Source organism: Pinus tabuliformis, chromosome 2_1, assembly GCF_031772625.1.
Source record: "Pinus tabuliformis cultivar Carrire ecotype Pingquan chromosome 2_1, CPIR1, whole genome shotgun sequence".
Lineage (NCBI taxonomy): Eukaryota > Viridiplantae > Streptophyta > Pinopsida > Pinales > Pinaceae > Pinus > Pinus tabuliformis.
In genome coordinates, this window is record NC_142299.1 from 92,871,955 (window position 1) to 92,887,454 (window position 15,500).

The following is a 15,500-nucleotide window of genomic DNA, read 5'->3' on the forward strand; positions in this document are numbered from 1 at the left end:
TGCAGGGTTACTGTTCATGAGAGAAGCTTATGTAAATTTTCATTCTTTTATTAATAAATTGCCTGAAGTGGTCGCATTGGCTCAGGTCGTGGACTGTTTCCCTCTTTGAAGGTTTTAACCATGTCAACAATACTGGTGTATTGATCTATGATCTATTTGTGAGCAGTGTCCTTTGGTATTCTGTTTGAGGAACTTACCCTGTAACTCTGTACATGGTATCAGAGCCAAGTTGAGGGTCGCATCCATTGGTGGTCCAAATCTGAAACCAGTAGAACTGCATCCGACTACGGTTTCCTAGATCTATTGTTTCTGACAACTTTCGGGTCGAGAGCACTGCTCTATTGTGTCACGAGCATCTGTTCCAATGAGGAACCCCTTTTGTTTCACACGAAAAGGTTTCTGGTAGCCCTAGCTACGTCATTTTTAAGATCTAGAGGTATACAGTGTTTATTTGTAGTTTTTAGTTATTTTCTCTCTGTTTATTTCGGTTTATTTAGCTCTTTCTCTTTTTATTACCGGATCTATACCTTTCATTTCTATGTATGTTCTTTGCCCCACGACTCTGTGCGATCTAGGCAAATCAAAAACAGAAAGGAAGGATTTTTCTCATGCATATGCTCTTTTCCGTCGCGCTTTAGTGTGATCTCGGAAAATCAAAAACATTGAGGAAAATATTTAGTTGCCGGCTAAAGCGAACTTCAAGCTGTAAGGTTCTTTTTTTATGTCCGTGTTGGGTTTTGTGCTTTTTGTTTTGTAAGCAAAAAAAAAGCTTTTTGAAGTAAACACGCACCCCAAAGCTTTAGTGATTGAATTACAAAATTAAACAAAAAAAAAACCTTCCTCTTTTCCAAAAATTACTAACCTTTTAATCTAGCTGACTTGGTCCAGAGCTACTTTATGAGAATAGAGATCTTGAGTTCAAGTCTTTCTTTTTGTTGAGCTAATTAGATTAAGTTTGGAAAGGAGGCGGATTTTTTTTAAATATAACATTATCATTCATTTCCGCACATTCCCGCACTTCGTTGGCATCTTCAACAACATTTCTTCAAAAAACCATAACTTTTTCATCCAGAAACCGTTTTCAGGGCCGTTTTTTTTTAATCAGCCTATTTTTTCGATATATTTCCATTGGAACACTTATTTTCAGCATCTACAGCTTCAATTTCTGTTAAAAATTAAAATGGAAAGTCCATGTCAAGTTATTCTTGACAACACCAACTACTTCCAATGGTGGTCTTACATTGTAAATTTACTTAGAAGTAAAGGTCTTTATAGAATAGCCTCAGACCAAGAAACCAAACCGAAAGATGAAGATAAGGCAGCTAAATGGGAAAATAGTGTTAGACTCTCTCATAAAACAATAATAAATCCAAAAATAAATAAATTAATTAAATATTCCAAGTTAGGAATTTGTGCCTAACTCTTGGGTTGTTCCTCTAAGATAGGAGTTAGTTTAGGTAACTCCTATATTGGTGTGTGTCTGGTGAGAAATTATCTCAACCAAAGGAGAAATTATCTCAACCAAAAGTGTCTAAGATAGCACGCACTATCTTGAGAACACTATCTCTCATCTATTTATTTGTAACACTATATTCAATTATTTTTATGAAGAATGTATGAGAGTGAGAGAGAAGCATGAGGCTTCAGCGTTTTTCCGCCAATATTGTGTGTCTGGTTTTTATATGTGTGCTTTATATATTTTTCTAAGTTAATTTCTCTTTTCAATATGTGGTATCAGAGCCACCAAAGTTTAGATCAGTGTATTTTCTTATTGCTTGAGGACTGGTCTAGATTCGCCATCATTGGGCAATTGCATGAATAGCTGCGTGCGTCGAAGAAGCTTCGATCATGGTAACCTGCGTGAAGGAATTAGAGCTTGGATCATAGCACAAATAGAACAAGGTCAACAATTGAAGTTCTTCTCGAATTGTTTTATTGAATTGCTTTAAATATGTGTTCAGTATTTTAAAGCCGCGGGATGGTGAATTTTTCTCTCTTTTCGGCCTGGTTTGATACTGCGTTCGAGATTTATGACAGTTAAAGATTTGCTGCTGGGTTATAGTTTGTTTATAGCTGTAATAGAACGTCGGTAATATGCCTAAGATTCCATCATTGCCAAATCAAATGAGGGCCATATGATCTGCATGTGAAGGTAAATCGCTGGAAAGAAGAGCTTTGAAGATGCATTCGGTAGAGAATTGTGCCCACCGTAATAAATAAAGAAGTGAGATCGCCAGTTGGATGGTAGTTGATGGTTTTCCTTCTGAGGCGTTGCGCTTGGAATGATTCAGAACATAATCTGCATTGGGGTTAGTTGAATACTGATGGATCCATTGTTGAAGGCGCATATTTGGAAGCAAATGGAGAGCCCTTTTAGTCCTCACTCCCATAAGGGAGGGCATAGGGATATGCAGGCTTAATAGTTTCTCGTGTTGTGTTTGTTCGTCCATCATTCGAGTGATTTTTCTTGTTTGAACGTTTGTTCTTGTTTTAACAAAGACTACGCATTGACAAATCCGCGTTAGCCTGTAGACGAGAGTCATGATATGTGAGATTTGCCTGCAGGAGAAGCAATTCTATCCCATAATGTAGCGGGATTTCACAGAGCTTGTCATTCACTGTTGAAGACCTGATAGGGGTGTGCAGATTCACACGCGGTACCTTGGAGATAGTCACGTCTTTAACACTACTCATATTCTAGCCTTGCTTTTGTCCATCCTCAAGCAAATTGCAAAGACAAATTTGAAAACAGAGGTTGTTGATTGTTGTACTGGTATAACATTTTATTTCACAGATCTATAAAGAAGAGCATTTTTGGATGTCGCTTCCATTGCAGGCCTCAATCCCTTCACTTGATGCACGAGACCACAACCATGCCATTATGCAGGTGTGAGCCGCTGCATTTAAAAAGGGCCAGTTGAAGATTCTGGTTCATGTTTTTGACAGAACACAATGCTCGGGGTTCAAGAGGGTTGCAGAGGAAAGTGGAGGTTCTAGTACTGCATAAGAAGCTAATGTTCAGTCAGACTCAATATAGCCAGAGTGCTAAATTAATGAAATCAATCTTAATATTCTCTGCCCTACACAATTCCTTCATCAAAGATGAGATATGCTCGTAAAAGTCGTTGCAGTTGGGCCCTAATTTCTAACAGAGGCCTCAGTGTTGGTAAGCCCTGGATCCCCATCTCCAAGCTGAAGTTGTACCAACATTTTGTTTTTCATGCCCAGAGAAGTATAGCAGAAGTGAGGTGGTGCCGCTGAAGTTAAGAATTGTTATGCTTTCAAGAGCCCACGTGGATGACTTCATGGGTCAATTGGTTAACGACCAATGTGCCCGAGCCGTTGGCGATGTTTATAGCGGTCAGGTCTTTTTCAGCTAATGGGTTGGCGCGTTTGATCCTCTGCACATTGTGCTTTCATAAACGCAGCTGCTGGAACATTCAATTTTCTGCCTTTTCTGTGATCTAAAAGCATAGTTAATTTTGTTTTGGTGTGAGTGGGGGAGTAGCACTATGAGCTGTATGGTTGAACCTGCCTGAAGAAATCCACTGTGATGAAGATAAAGCTGGATGTTGTAAAAAACCTACATAAGCTTAATGCTCCTTTCTAAAAAGGTAAACGAATTATTTTTAGAGTGCATAATTGACCTCTCAATCATTTACATGCATAAGCATACCATGAGTCGTGCTTTATAATTTTTATATTCGCATTTGAAACGTAAACTCACTTTTTCATAAAGTGATTTTATAAAATCCATAAAATTGTTTTTTAATGGAAGAAAGGTAAATGAGTGAGAGTGGATTTACTTGACATGAAATTGGAGATGCATTTTTATGTGCATGAAAGTGGTGAGATTGTGAGTTGAAGGGTTGGTATTTCGCTCTTTGAAATTGAAGAAACAAGGAGTGTTTCTATTTGTATTTGGAGTGATAAGGTGCATTACATTTTGTAAATTTGAAGAATATTTTGTGGAGATATAAGTGTATTATTTTGTATTTGGAGTGATAAGGAAAAGTTGTTGTAATTCAAAGTATTGTTTTACTTTGAGAGGGATTGTGTCACTATCCATTCAGATTTTGAAGGCGAGTTGTTTCAAAGGGTTGTCAACTTGGCATTATCATTGCTTCAGATGTACTCAGTGATTAATAAAGATATCATTTTTTTAGTGTTGATGTGTCCTAGATCCGCACGAAATTGAAAAAGGGAATCTAAGGTACACTATGTGTGCTTGATGGCGCATGTGTTTTATGGATACATGTTTTTTCTTTTTGATCTGTGTCTAGTTGTGACACATCAATAATTTCATCGCATACATAAAGCAAGCACAACACATAACTGCAAGATCAACACTACAACAAATAATCAAAGTTTTCAACATCGGCATTCTATCTCAACAAACAAATTCACTCAAATACAATCAAGTTCATGAACCTGCAAACTCCAGCATTTCAAAGCAATGTCTACATCACTACAATCAAGTTAATGAATCTGTAAACTTCAACGTTTCAGAGCACATTCTACATCAACATTATTGAACTTGTAACCAAACTCAAATTACATTGAATTGTAAGGGTGCATTCTCGGTTGAAGCCGACACCCAAGTCTTGAATTGAGTCAAATTGAATTCATTGTAGTGAGTCATTGGGTGCATTTTCGACAGTGTTCGACACCCTTCCTTTAAGCAGAATCAAGTGAATGCATGAATTTTAACTCTAAAGCAAACAAACAACAAGTTCACATCTCCTGCAAGCGAGCGTGAGTATTCATTCAAGCAATTTGTGTCAAAACTATACAAGGTTCAAACCTTCAAGTGAGCCAGAGTGAAGATCATTGAAACAACCATCAAAGCAACCAAACAAGTTCAACTCTAACACCAATCAAGCAAGTTGAGATCAACATCAAGCGAGCGTGGCTATTCATTCAAGTGAGCGTGAAGTCATCAAGTAAGGCAAGTGAGCATTCACACAAACGCGATCGTCATCAAGCGAGTGTGAATTCCAGAGTCTAAGCAAGAAAGTTCTACAACTCTAGCAAGTGTTCTCAGCAAGTACAATAAGCAACAAATCAAAGCGTGCCACTCAAGTCCCATAGCAAGCAAGCCTGTCAAGTGAAACAGTTCAAAGCACGACAGCTACGACAAGAGAGCCTGATTTCAAGTGAGCAAGTTTAGATGGCGCAACATATTCAGTGGTTACACATTCTTCATAGTTTGATCATCTCCAGTGATGAAGACATGGTGCACATCAGCAAAGAAACTCTTGCTGATCTTTCACGACATCTACAACAAACACATGAAACCATTGAGTTTCTTCAACTAGAGTCGCAACTACAAAGAGATGAGCTGCAAGAAAAGTGTGCTTCTTCCAAGTCATTCAAACATACAGATGAAGATAAAGATGTTGATTCCAAATCACTCATCCAAACAACTTCAAGTGTCGAAGTTGTTCATGGTCAAATTCAAATTTCTTCCAAACCCATCATCAAGCCCTGGGAAGAGATTCAAAATAACAAGAATCGACGAGGCTTAGGATATGTCACTGATGACACCAACTTACAAATCCCAGATTATTCCAAGCCAATTAAGTTTGTGAGTGCAGGATTTCTTGAACAACTCACCTCAGAAGGTTCTGAGAAAATTGCAGACAAACAAAATTGCACGCAACCTGAAGTTGAAGTTCAACCAAAGTGTTCTCATTGTCAAAGAACTGGTCATATGGAAGATCAGTGTTTTGATCTCCATCCATGTTGCCATTGTGGCAAGCCCAATCATTCCTCAGAAAAATGTCGCAACCAACAAAAATCAGCCAGATTGAAGATACATTATGAATGGATTGATCCTTGGGAATGGTCATTCACAGTCAAACGATTGTCTCAGTTCTACAACCAACTACAATCACACATAGTGCCGCTAGCAGTGAACAGATGATGGTACTCTCATGCAGTTGAATGAGGGAGTACAACAGTGAAACTCTCCTACACCTGAAGGGGGGGAGTTCAAATATATTTTGGAGAAGATTGTCTCTCCTTTCAGCTGACAAAGGGGGGAAAATGTCAATGAAATTGACAAGTGGTTGTCAAACTGAAAGTCTCGACAACATCAGCGAAGCAGTGAGTGGGCATCTTCATCAGCCAGTGGGCATTTGTCATCAGCCAGTGGGCATTTGTCATCAGCCAGTGGGCATTTGTCATCAGCAGTGAGCATCAGCAAATTTGCCAGTGGGCGATCAACAACCAAAGCAGCAGTGAGCAGCTTTGATCATAGCAAAAGCAACATTGAGTTGTTTTTCGACATCTTCAGCCAGTGGGCAATCATCATCAGCAAACACGCCAGTGGGCGTTCATCAAATTGTGTCAGTGGACACCGGATGCTGTTTTCAAGCAAAGGACAGTTGGATCCTTTTGCGGCTTGGCACATGATGGAGTTGTCAAGCGTCCTTCTGAGATGAATCAGTCATGCAGCTGACTCACTCTCTTCATATTGCAGTTTCTTCAGCATCCAGATTTGGCGGTTTTTTCAGGCAATGTTTTTGAGGATCAACATGAGAACTTGGAAGATGGTTCTCGTTCTTATTTTTGGATTTATCATTGAGGGGGGGAATGTTTGACTCTTTCATAAAACAATAATAAATCCAAAAATAAATTAATTAATTAAATATTCCAAGTTAGGAATTTGTGCCTAACTCTTGGGTTGTTCCTCTAAGATAGGAGTTAGTTTAGGTAACTCCTATATTGGTGTGTGTCTGGTGAGAAATTATCTCAACCAAAGGAGAAATTATCTCAACCAAAAGTGTCTAAGATAGCACGCACTATCTTGAGAACACTATCTCTCATCTATTTATTTGTAACACTATATTCAATTATTTTTATGAAGAATGTATGAGAGTGAGAGAGAAGCATGAGGCTTCAGCGTTTTTCCGCCAATATTGTGTGTCTGGTTTTTATATGTGTGCTTTATATATTTTTCTGAGTTAATTTCTCTTTTCAATAAATAGGCAAGATCAAGCATGTGGGTTGATAGGGATGTCTATTTCTCCAGACCTTAGATTCCATATCGCAGAACTTGATACTCCTAATGAAACAACGAAACAGATCACTAAAGTTTTTGGAATTAAAGATGAACTTAGAGCCCATCAACTCGAAAATGAGTTGCTTACATTGGATCCCAATAATTTTTCTTCCATTGAAGATTTTCTGTCCAAGTTCAAGACCCTTAGACTTCTCTTGGAGGTGTTAAGGTTAAGAAAGAAGATGGTGACCTTATCTATTCCATTCTTACTAAGTTGGGACCAGCCTACTCTGTGTTTGTTTCCACCTTCCATTCTACAAGAGAAGCCTTTATTTCTCAAGGACAAGATTACAAGTCCCCTTCCTTTGATGTCTTTTGTGATTCTTTAATGAGAGAACAAGAAAAACTCTTACACCTTGGTCTTCTTAATATTGGAAACTCTTCTAAGAAAGCCTTAGCAGTCCAGCAACAACCAAATTCAAAGAATCCTTAGAAGTCGTATCCTAAAAAGAATGGTCCTAAAGCAAACAAGGGTCCTAAGCAATTTCAGCCTCAAAATGAAAAATCATTTCAACAAAATGATAAGGCAAATAAAAACAAAAGGAAGAAGACTGATAGACATTGCCACTTTTGTAATCAAGATGGCCACTTAGAATCCAAATGCTTTAAGAAGATGGAAGACTTGGAAGCAGCAACGAAGAAGCATAACATCCATTTGGAGCACTCTTCAACTTCAACTTCATCTTCAAGAATAGCGCTTTGTGCATGTGGTTGTCAAACATGTCGGTCTGGATATGCACTAAATGTACCTTCTTCTTCTAATTCTCATGAGTGGCTCATTGATTCTGGAGCTTCTTATCACATGGCCAAAAACAAAGCCATGTTTTCTTCTTTAAATGAATGTAACACCAAAAATATATATGTTGGTGATGATAGATCTCTTAGTGTTGTACGAACTAGAACTGTTCATATAGACAATGGTCAATTTAATGATGTATTATGTGTTCTAACCTTATCCTGCAACACTCTATCTGTATATCAGAAAACTCATTCAGGTGAAGGTAAAATCGTTTAATTTTCACCTCACGATGTTGTAATTAAGGACCTAAGAGATCCTAGACAGATTTTAGCTACTGGCATTGCTGATGATTCTACAAGGTTGTATAAGTTTAACAACTTTGGCTCATCAAATCTTCCCTCGGTATTTGTTGCTCATAATAATGAAGTGAGCAAACTTTGGCATGAGCGATTTGGTCACTTAAACTATCGCTCCCTTCAGAATCTATGTAAAGAAAATATGGTGACAGGTCTTCCAATGGTATCTTGCAGAGATGGTGTTTGTTCTGAATGTGTACTCGGAAAACATCATGGGGATAGTTTTGAAAAACTTTCCTCTTGGCACGCCTCAGCCCCTTTACAGCGTGTGCATAGTGATTTATGTGGCCCACTTCCAGTTGTTTCATTCTCTGGCTACAAGTATTTCTTAACTTTTATTGATGATTTCTCCAAGCGCACTTGGAATACTTCTTAAAACTCAAGAATGAAGTATTTAACATGTTCTTGGCCTTTAAGGCCTTTGTTGAAAAACAATCTGGACATCAAATTCTTAAGCTAAAATCTGATTATGGCGGAGAATATGTTAACAACAAATTCATCAACTTTTGCACTGAGAATGGAATTCAAATGCAACACATTGTTCCATATACTCCACAACAAAATGGTGTAGCTGAAAGGAAGAATCGCACCTTAAAGGAAATGGCTAATTGTATGCTTCAATCTAAAGGACTTAGTCTTAATTTTTGGGGAGAAACAATTAACTGTGCAAATTACATAATAAATCGCACTCCTACTAAGGTTTTAAAGAATATCACTCCAAAAGAAGCATGGATCTCAATTAAACCAGATGTATGTCACTTTCGTGTTTTTGGAAGTGAACCATGGGCCCATATTCCAAATGAGAAACATAAAGCTTTAGAACCTAAAAGTGAAAAACGTATTTTTGTTGGATATTCTGAAGATGTCAAAGGATATAGACCTATTCCAATTAAGTCCAAAAATGTTATCATTAGAATAGATGTAAAGTTTGCTGAAAATATATCGAACTACGAGCCTAGTTCGACGGACGTGCCACCTCTCTCTATCTCTTCTACTTTTGAAAATGTTTCTTCTTCAGATGATGAAAGCAAAGATGAAAATCCTCCCCCACCTTCTCAAGATCCTCCTTCAACTCCTCAGCTTCCAAAATGCGTCCATGCTACTCAGGATGCAGCAGGCGCTCTTGCCAGTGATCCTACAGATCAGCGATGTACATGTTCTCAATTCGATAGAGCCTCTTCTTTACTGGCTCAAGCTTCAACGAATTACGATCCTGACACCTTTGCAGAAGCTTCAAGCCATCCAGATTGGGACACAGCTATGAATAAAGAATGTCGTTCATTGTTGGCAAATGATACATGGGATCTTGTTCCTCTACCAAAGGGATGAAAACTTGTTAGATGCAAATGGGTTTATAGAACCAAGTATGGACCAGATGGAAAAGTTGATAAACATAAAGCTCGTCTTGTTGCTAAGGGTTTTTCACAAGTTGAAGGCATTGACTATACTAAAACCTTCTCCCCTGTTGCCAAAATGAACTCTATCCGCCTTGTTATTTCCCTTGTTGCCTCTTTCAAATGGGAAGTCCATCAGATGGATGTTAAATCTGCCTTCTTGCACGGGGACTTGCATGAAGAAATCTATATGGAACAACCTACTGGCTTTATACAAACAAACTCCAACCTTGTATGTCAACTTAAGAAATCCCTTTATGGTCTGAAGCAAGCTCCTCGGGCTTGGTATGCCAAAATGGATAGCTTTCTTTTAGAAATTGGCTTTTCTAGGTGTCATTCTGACAATACTGTCTACACCAAGAAAGTGGGCAAGTCTCTTATCATTCTTGTTCTTTATGTTGATGATCTTATCTTCACTGGTACTGATCCCAACCTTAAACCATGTGAAGTCCAGCCTTAAAAAGAAGTTTGAAATGACAGACTTAGGACACTTGCATTATTTTGTTGGTCTTCAAGTCTTGCAATCCAAGGAAGGTATTTCCCTTTCCCTGTCCAAGTATGCCTGTGATCTTCTACGCCATTTTCACATGGAAGACTGTAAGCCAGCCCCTTCTCCTTTTCAGTCTGGAGCCAAACTTTCAGTCACTTGTACTTCCCCTGAAGTTGATGCTATCTTATATTGTCAACTTGCAGGAAAACTTTTATATCTGACCCATACTCGTCCTGACCTTTCCTTTGTTGTTGGCCTTATTGCTCGGTTTATGCAAAACCCACATGAAAGTCATTGGAAAGCAGCTAAAAGAATACTTCGTTATGTTCGAGGTACAATTCAGTTTGGGATTCATTACAGTGCAGAAGCATCTCCTCTATTGGTTGGTTTCACTGATTCTAATTGGGCTAGTGACCCTGATGATCGGAAGTCTACTGCAAGTTATGTGTTAATTCTTGGTTCAGGACCTATTACATGGGCTTGCAAGAAACAAAGTGCCATTTCTCTTTCTTCAGCAGAAGCAGAGTATCGTGGTGCCGTAGAAGCTAGTAAGGAAGCCCTGTGGCTTCGTCAGATCCTGTCAGAGTTTGGCTTTCAGCAGCAGCATTCGACTACACTTTGGTGTGATAATCAAAGTGCCATTCAACTATGCAAAGATCCAATCCAACATCAGCGCAGCAAACACATTGAACTGCACATGCACTTCATCAGAAAGCTCATTCACGACCATGTTCTTGAAGTGCAATATTGTTCAACAGATGATCAAGTTGCAGACATCTTTACAAAGGCTCTCACAGAGGCGAAGTTTACTAAATTTTGATTTATGGTTGGAGTTCAAGAAGTTGTCACTAAGGGGGGATAGGCTCTAATGCCTCCTTCCTTCTCCTATTGTGTCATATTTGTACATCCTTCAATCATATCCCAAGTTGTTCTTAAGGGGGGATGTTAGGATATTCCGACACATAGGAAATAGTTAAGTATAACTTGGTCTAGTGTAGAGTTAGGTAAAGTGTGTTTCTTTACTATGTACTTTTGTAACTTACAATCCGACGGTCAGGATATGTAGTGATCCAACGGTCCATCCTCTCCTCGGTATTACTAACACTTCATCACTGGCTTAACACCCGATTGGTCCATGATCTCTATTTAAAGAGCATGGATGGTCATTTGTAGGGTAACCATTCATGAGAAAAGCTTATGTAAATTTTCATTCTTTTATTAATAAATTGCCTAAGGTGGCTGCATGGGCTCAGGCCGTGGACTGTTTCCCTCTTTGAGGGTTTTAACCACGTCAACAATTCTAGTGTATTGATCTGTGATATGTTTGTGAGCGGTGTCCTTTGGTGTTCTGTCTGAGGAACTTACCCTGTAAATTCATACAAAATTGAGACAATATCTTTTGGGAAGTAAGCTCTTAATTCGAATAGACCATAATAGTCTTCAACACCTCATACAGCAGAAAACACTTTTTGCAGAACAGCAAAAATGGATCGAAAAAATTGTCACCTTCAACATGGATATATTACATAAGAAAGGGAAGGACAAAGTAGTAGAAAATGCTCTGTCTAGGAAAGATGAAGAATCGTTATTACTTGCAATTTCGGTTGTAGTTCCATAATGGCTTAATGAAACTTGAAGTGAGTATGCAAAAGACCAAGAAACAAGTGTTATAATCAATAACCTTCCTCAAAATTCAAAATTTGAATGTAAAAACAATATTTTGTGATACAAGGGAAGAATTTACCTAAGCCCAAATTCCAAATTTAAAACCAAAGTTCTCAAGGAATCCCATGATTCACTATCAGCGGGACATGCAGGTTTCTTTAAAACCTACTATAATGCACACCAATCATTTTTCTGGAAAGGAATGAATAATGAAATTCCAAGATATGTAGTAGAGTATGATCAATGTGTTATGAATATAATTCATAACAAGTAAATAAATAAAATAAATGTAAAATATTAAATAATCAAATATTGATTATGTTAAATGGTCATTAGGTTAAGTGAAAAAGCATGTCTAAAAGACATGCCCAGTCATGAAAGGACACCTGCTTAGGTATATATATGTGGTTCCTCATTGTAACATTCATCACTTATACAATTTTATATATAATAAATTATTATTACAAAATACTTTTGTGTATTTTTACATTTAAGTCAACAAGCTACCCGTTTTTATGCTTCAATGGTATCAGAGCCATGCCGCACAATATAACCATGTGGGTCTTTGAACGTTGTTCGCTGCATAATGTGCCATTACGTTCACGTCCTGAATGCGTAGAACAGTTTAGTAAAATTCAAGAAGCATTTCAGCGTTTAGAAAAATCATATGCAGAAGTTAAAGCATGTCGAAAGGAAATTGATAACAAGAAAAATGAACTATCTCAAAAAACAAGAAGATGAACAATATCATAACAATAAGAAACATAATATCGACAATGAAGAAATGAAACTAGGCGAAGCAGGAATTATGATCAAAATGATGTTGAACATGTTGAATTAGGATCTTCTCAAGGTGATATGAATGACAATCAAAATGGGCATTTGACAACTGAAGATGAAAATGCTAAAGAAGAGATTGCTTGCAAAGGAAGCGTCAAAGAAAATAATAAAGATATAGAGAACAATGTGGGTATCTCAGAAGTACAGGGACATGTAACTTCAACATTAACCTCTACTGGTAATGAAGTGTTCGAGAGCACCAGTGATAAGGAAACATGCACAAGCTCCATCATTCTGAAGTTCAAGGTCCAGTTCCATGTACATAAAGAGTTCGATGAAGTTTCTGTTGTCAGAGAGCAGAGTATGGGCATAGACTTGTGGTTGGCTCAGCGAAGGAACGAGATGAACCTTGACAAGGTTACAAGTCCATTATGGAAGTCCCCATTAGTAATCGACAAAGCAGAGCTTAAATGGACATTTTTCGATGAACAATCGCAAGTCCAATTTCATGGATTTTATGCACACACCACTAGGTCCCAAGTTGAGGTAGTGCATTAAGTGTTTGATATGAGGGGTCCTCAAGTGAGGGTGCTGACAAATCTGGAAAACTTGGAGGTTGAGCAGATGATGGGTGCAGCAAAAGGAATGCATATTGTAGTCTTTCTAGATTATGACGAGACACATTCTCCTATTGTAGAGGATCCTGAGCAGGCATATATGTTTGATACGATGCATTCCACAGTAAAGGAAGTTGCAAAATATTTTCCAAATGCAATAATTAGTGGGCGGTGCAGAGATAAGGTATATGATTTTGTGCGACTAGAATAAATATATTATGCTGGAAGCCATGGGATGGATATTATGACACCTACCAGAGCTTTTAATGCCTCAAAGAATGGTTCTAAAAAAACTAGAGATAAAAAGGTTAATGAAGTTGCTTTCTTCCAGCCTGCTAAGGAGTTTTATCCCATGATAGATGAGGTATCTAGGTTATTGAAAGAGAAACTAAAGAGAATACAGGGTGCATTGGTGGAAAATAACAAATTTTGTGCTTCGGCGCATTTTCGTTTTCGCTGTTTAGAGGAGAACTTGAGTTTACTCGTAAAAAAAGTAAGAAGTGTGCTCAAGGACTATACTCTTTTACATCTAACCCTTGGGAAAAAGGTTTTAGAGATTCGTCCATCAATTGAATGGCAGAAGGAAAACACCCTTGAGTATTTACTAGACTCGGTAGGCTTATCAAATTCGAATAATGTTATGTCGTTGTATGTTAGAGAGGACAGGACGAATGAAGAGGACGACTCCGGTGGCTTTAATACTACAAAGAAAATGAAAGTGTCTGAGGAAGACACAAGCAGGGAACTCCAAAACATTGCTTGGGACACTAGGTGGTGTGATATTATGGCATTCATTTCAGCATATCTACGCCATCTATCTATATCTACTGCATCTTCCTTGATGCATGGCATATCATTTACATACAGCAAACCATTTTCGACAACTTTTAGAGAGGAGAGGAACACATTTGGTCCCATCAATGGACCAGCAAACAAATTATGGGGTGCACAGACTCAACGGTCACTGCAAAACTTTGAAATTTGTGGACAGCGTGAGCAGATGCTTGAACAAATTATACAATCATTTGGTGCTCAAAGAAATGCACTGCTAATATGGAGTATGGTCTTGACCCAACCATTGGGAAAGCGATAATGCAAGTTGCTCAAGAAGTTGTTGAAGGAAAGTTGAACAGTCATTCCCCTTTGGCCATTTGGCAAACTTGTAGTGGGACTCAAAGTAACATGAACACTAACAAGGTGATTGCAAATCGCACTTTTCGTTGGCAAAGACAGTATGATGGAGTCTGTGGTCCCGATATCTAGGGCCCTCTACATGCATGGGATGGGCCAACTGCAGAAACTTCACTGACACTGCTTGCATTGTTTCCGTCAATTTTTGATTCGTCTTTTGGGCGTATTCTATTGCGCAGCTCTGTTACAGCTACCATGCACACGTTAATAAAATTGGTTATCAAGTTGTCATCCCCTAACCTGCCGTCAAATGATGTGCCGGCCGAAGGGTCAACCGCTGTGAAGGTTTCGGGTGTCATTCGTTTCCAGGCATTGTTTCATAAGAATTATATTATGACTGTGGGTCGCGACTGTGTTCTGCAGTGTCTACTCCGGGCTTGGAACACCCCAACACTGTGTTGTCCAAGTAGTCCAACATTATGTCATCCGAGCAGTTCGGAATTGGAACTGTCAACGTCATTGTTTAACACATCCTTCCGGTCAGAATGTCAGCGGTCATGGCCTGTCCGAGCAGAGGGTTTTCAAAGGACACGTCTCATGGTTGGCAACAAACAAGCCCCAGTATCAATTCGAAAACGGTGATTCAATCGTGGCTTGGTAAGTTATAAAGTAAAAGTAAAAAAAAGAACAAAAAAAATTATATAATTACATTTATATATATATATATATATATAGATATAACTTATAATATATATTTATATATATATATATATATATATATATAATTTGTAAAAAAAATGAGTTAAAAAATATATTTAATTTATTAAAAAAAAATAGAGTTAAAAAGACCATACACCCAAAATGGCCCAAGGAAAAATAAATAAAAAAATAACACAGACCCCAGAAGCTAAGCGTAAAAAACGTTTTTTGACCCAGATAGACTGTTGTCTTAATCGCGAATTTAATGTGCCTTTTTCTTCAGAACATTGCATTTTGGCCTTTAATCCATCAACAAAAAAGAAAAAAAGGATCGAAGATGCATCCTAAAAAAAAAGGAAAAGAAAAAAAGGATCGAAGATCAAAGTTCAGGGAAAAAAGGATCGAAGATGCATCCTAAAAAATAGCCAACAAAAAAAAAATTGATGGTAAAAGGGTCAGAACCCTGGATTCAAGACAGTTTTATCAAGCGAATTATACAGACAAAGGTGCGAATGGCGTCGAGTTACATATGCCAAGATGACAAATGAAAACTGAAGGAACCT

General features: G+C 38.1%; 1 protein-coding gene and 1 pseudogene across 1 annotated transcript in view; one reads left to right on the forward strand and one right to left on the reverse strand.

The window, feature by feature from the left end:
- Window positions 1-15,500, reverse strand: part of LOC149198939 (Transducin/WD40 repeat-like superfamily protein) — a 376,837-nt gene that overhangs the window by 123,215 nt on the left and 238,122 nt on the right. The window lies entirely within an intron of this gene.
- Window positions 13,058-14,880, forward strand: LOC149198940 (putative trehalose-phosphate phosphatase C pseudogene; annotated as a pseudogene).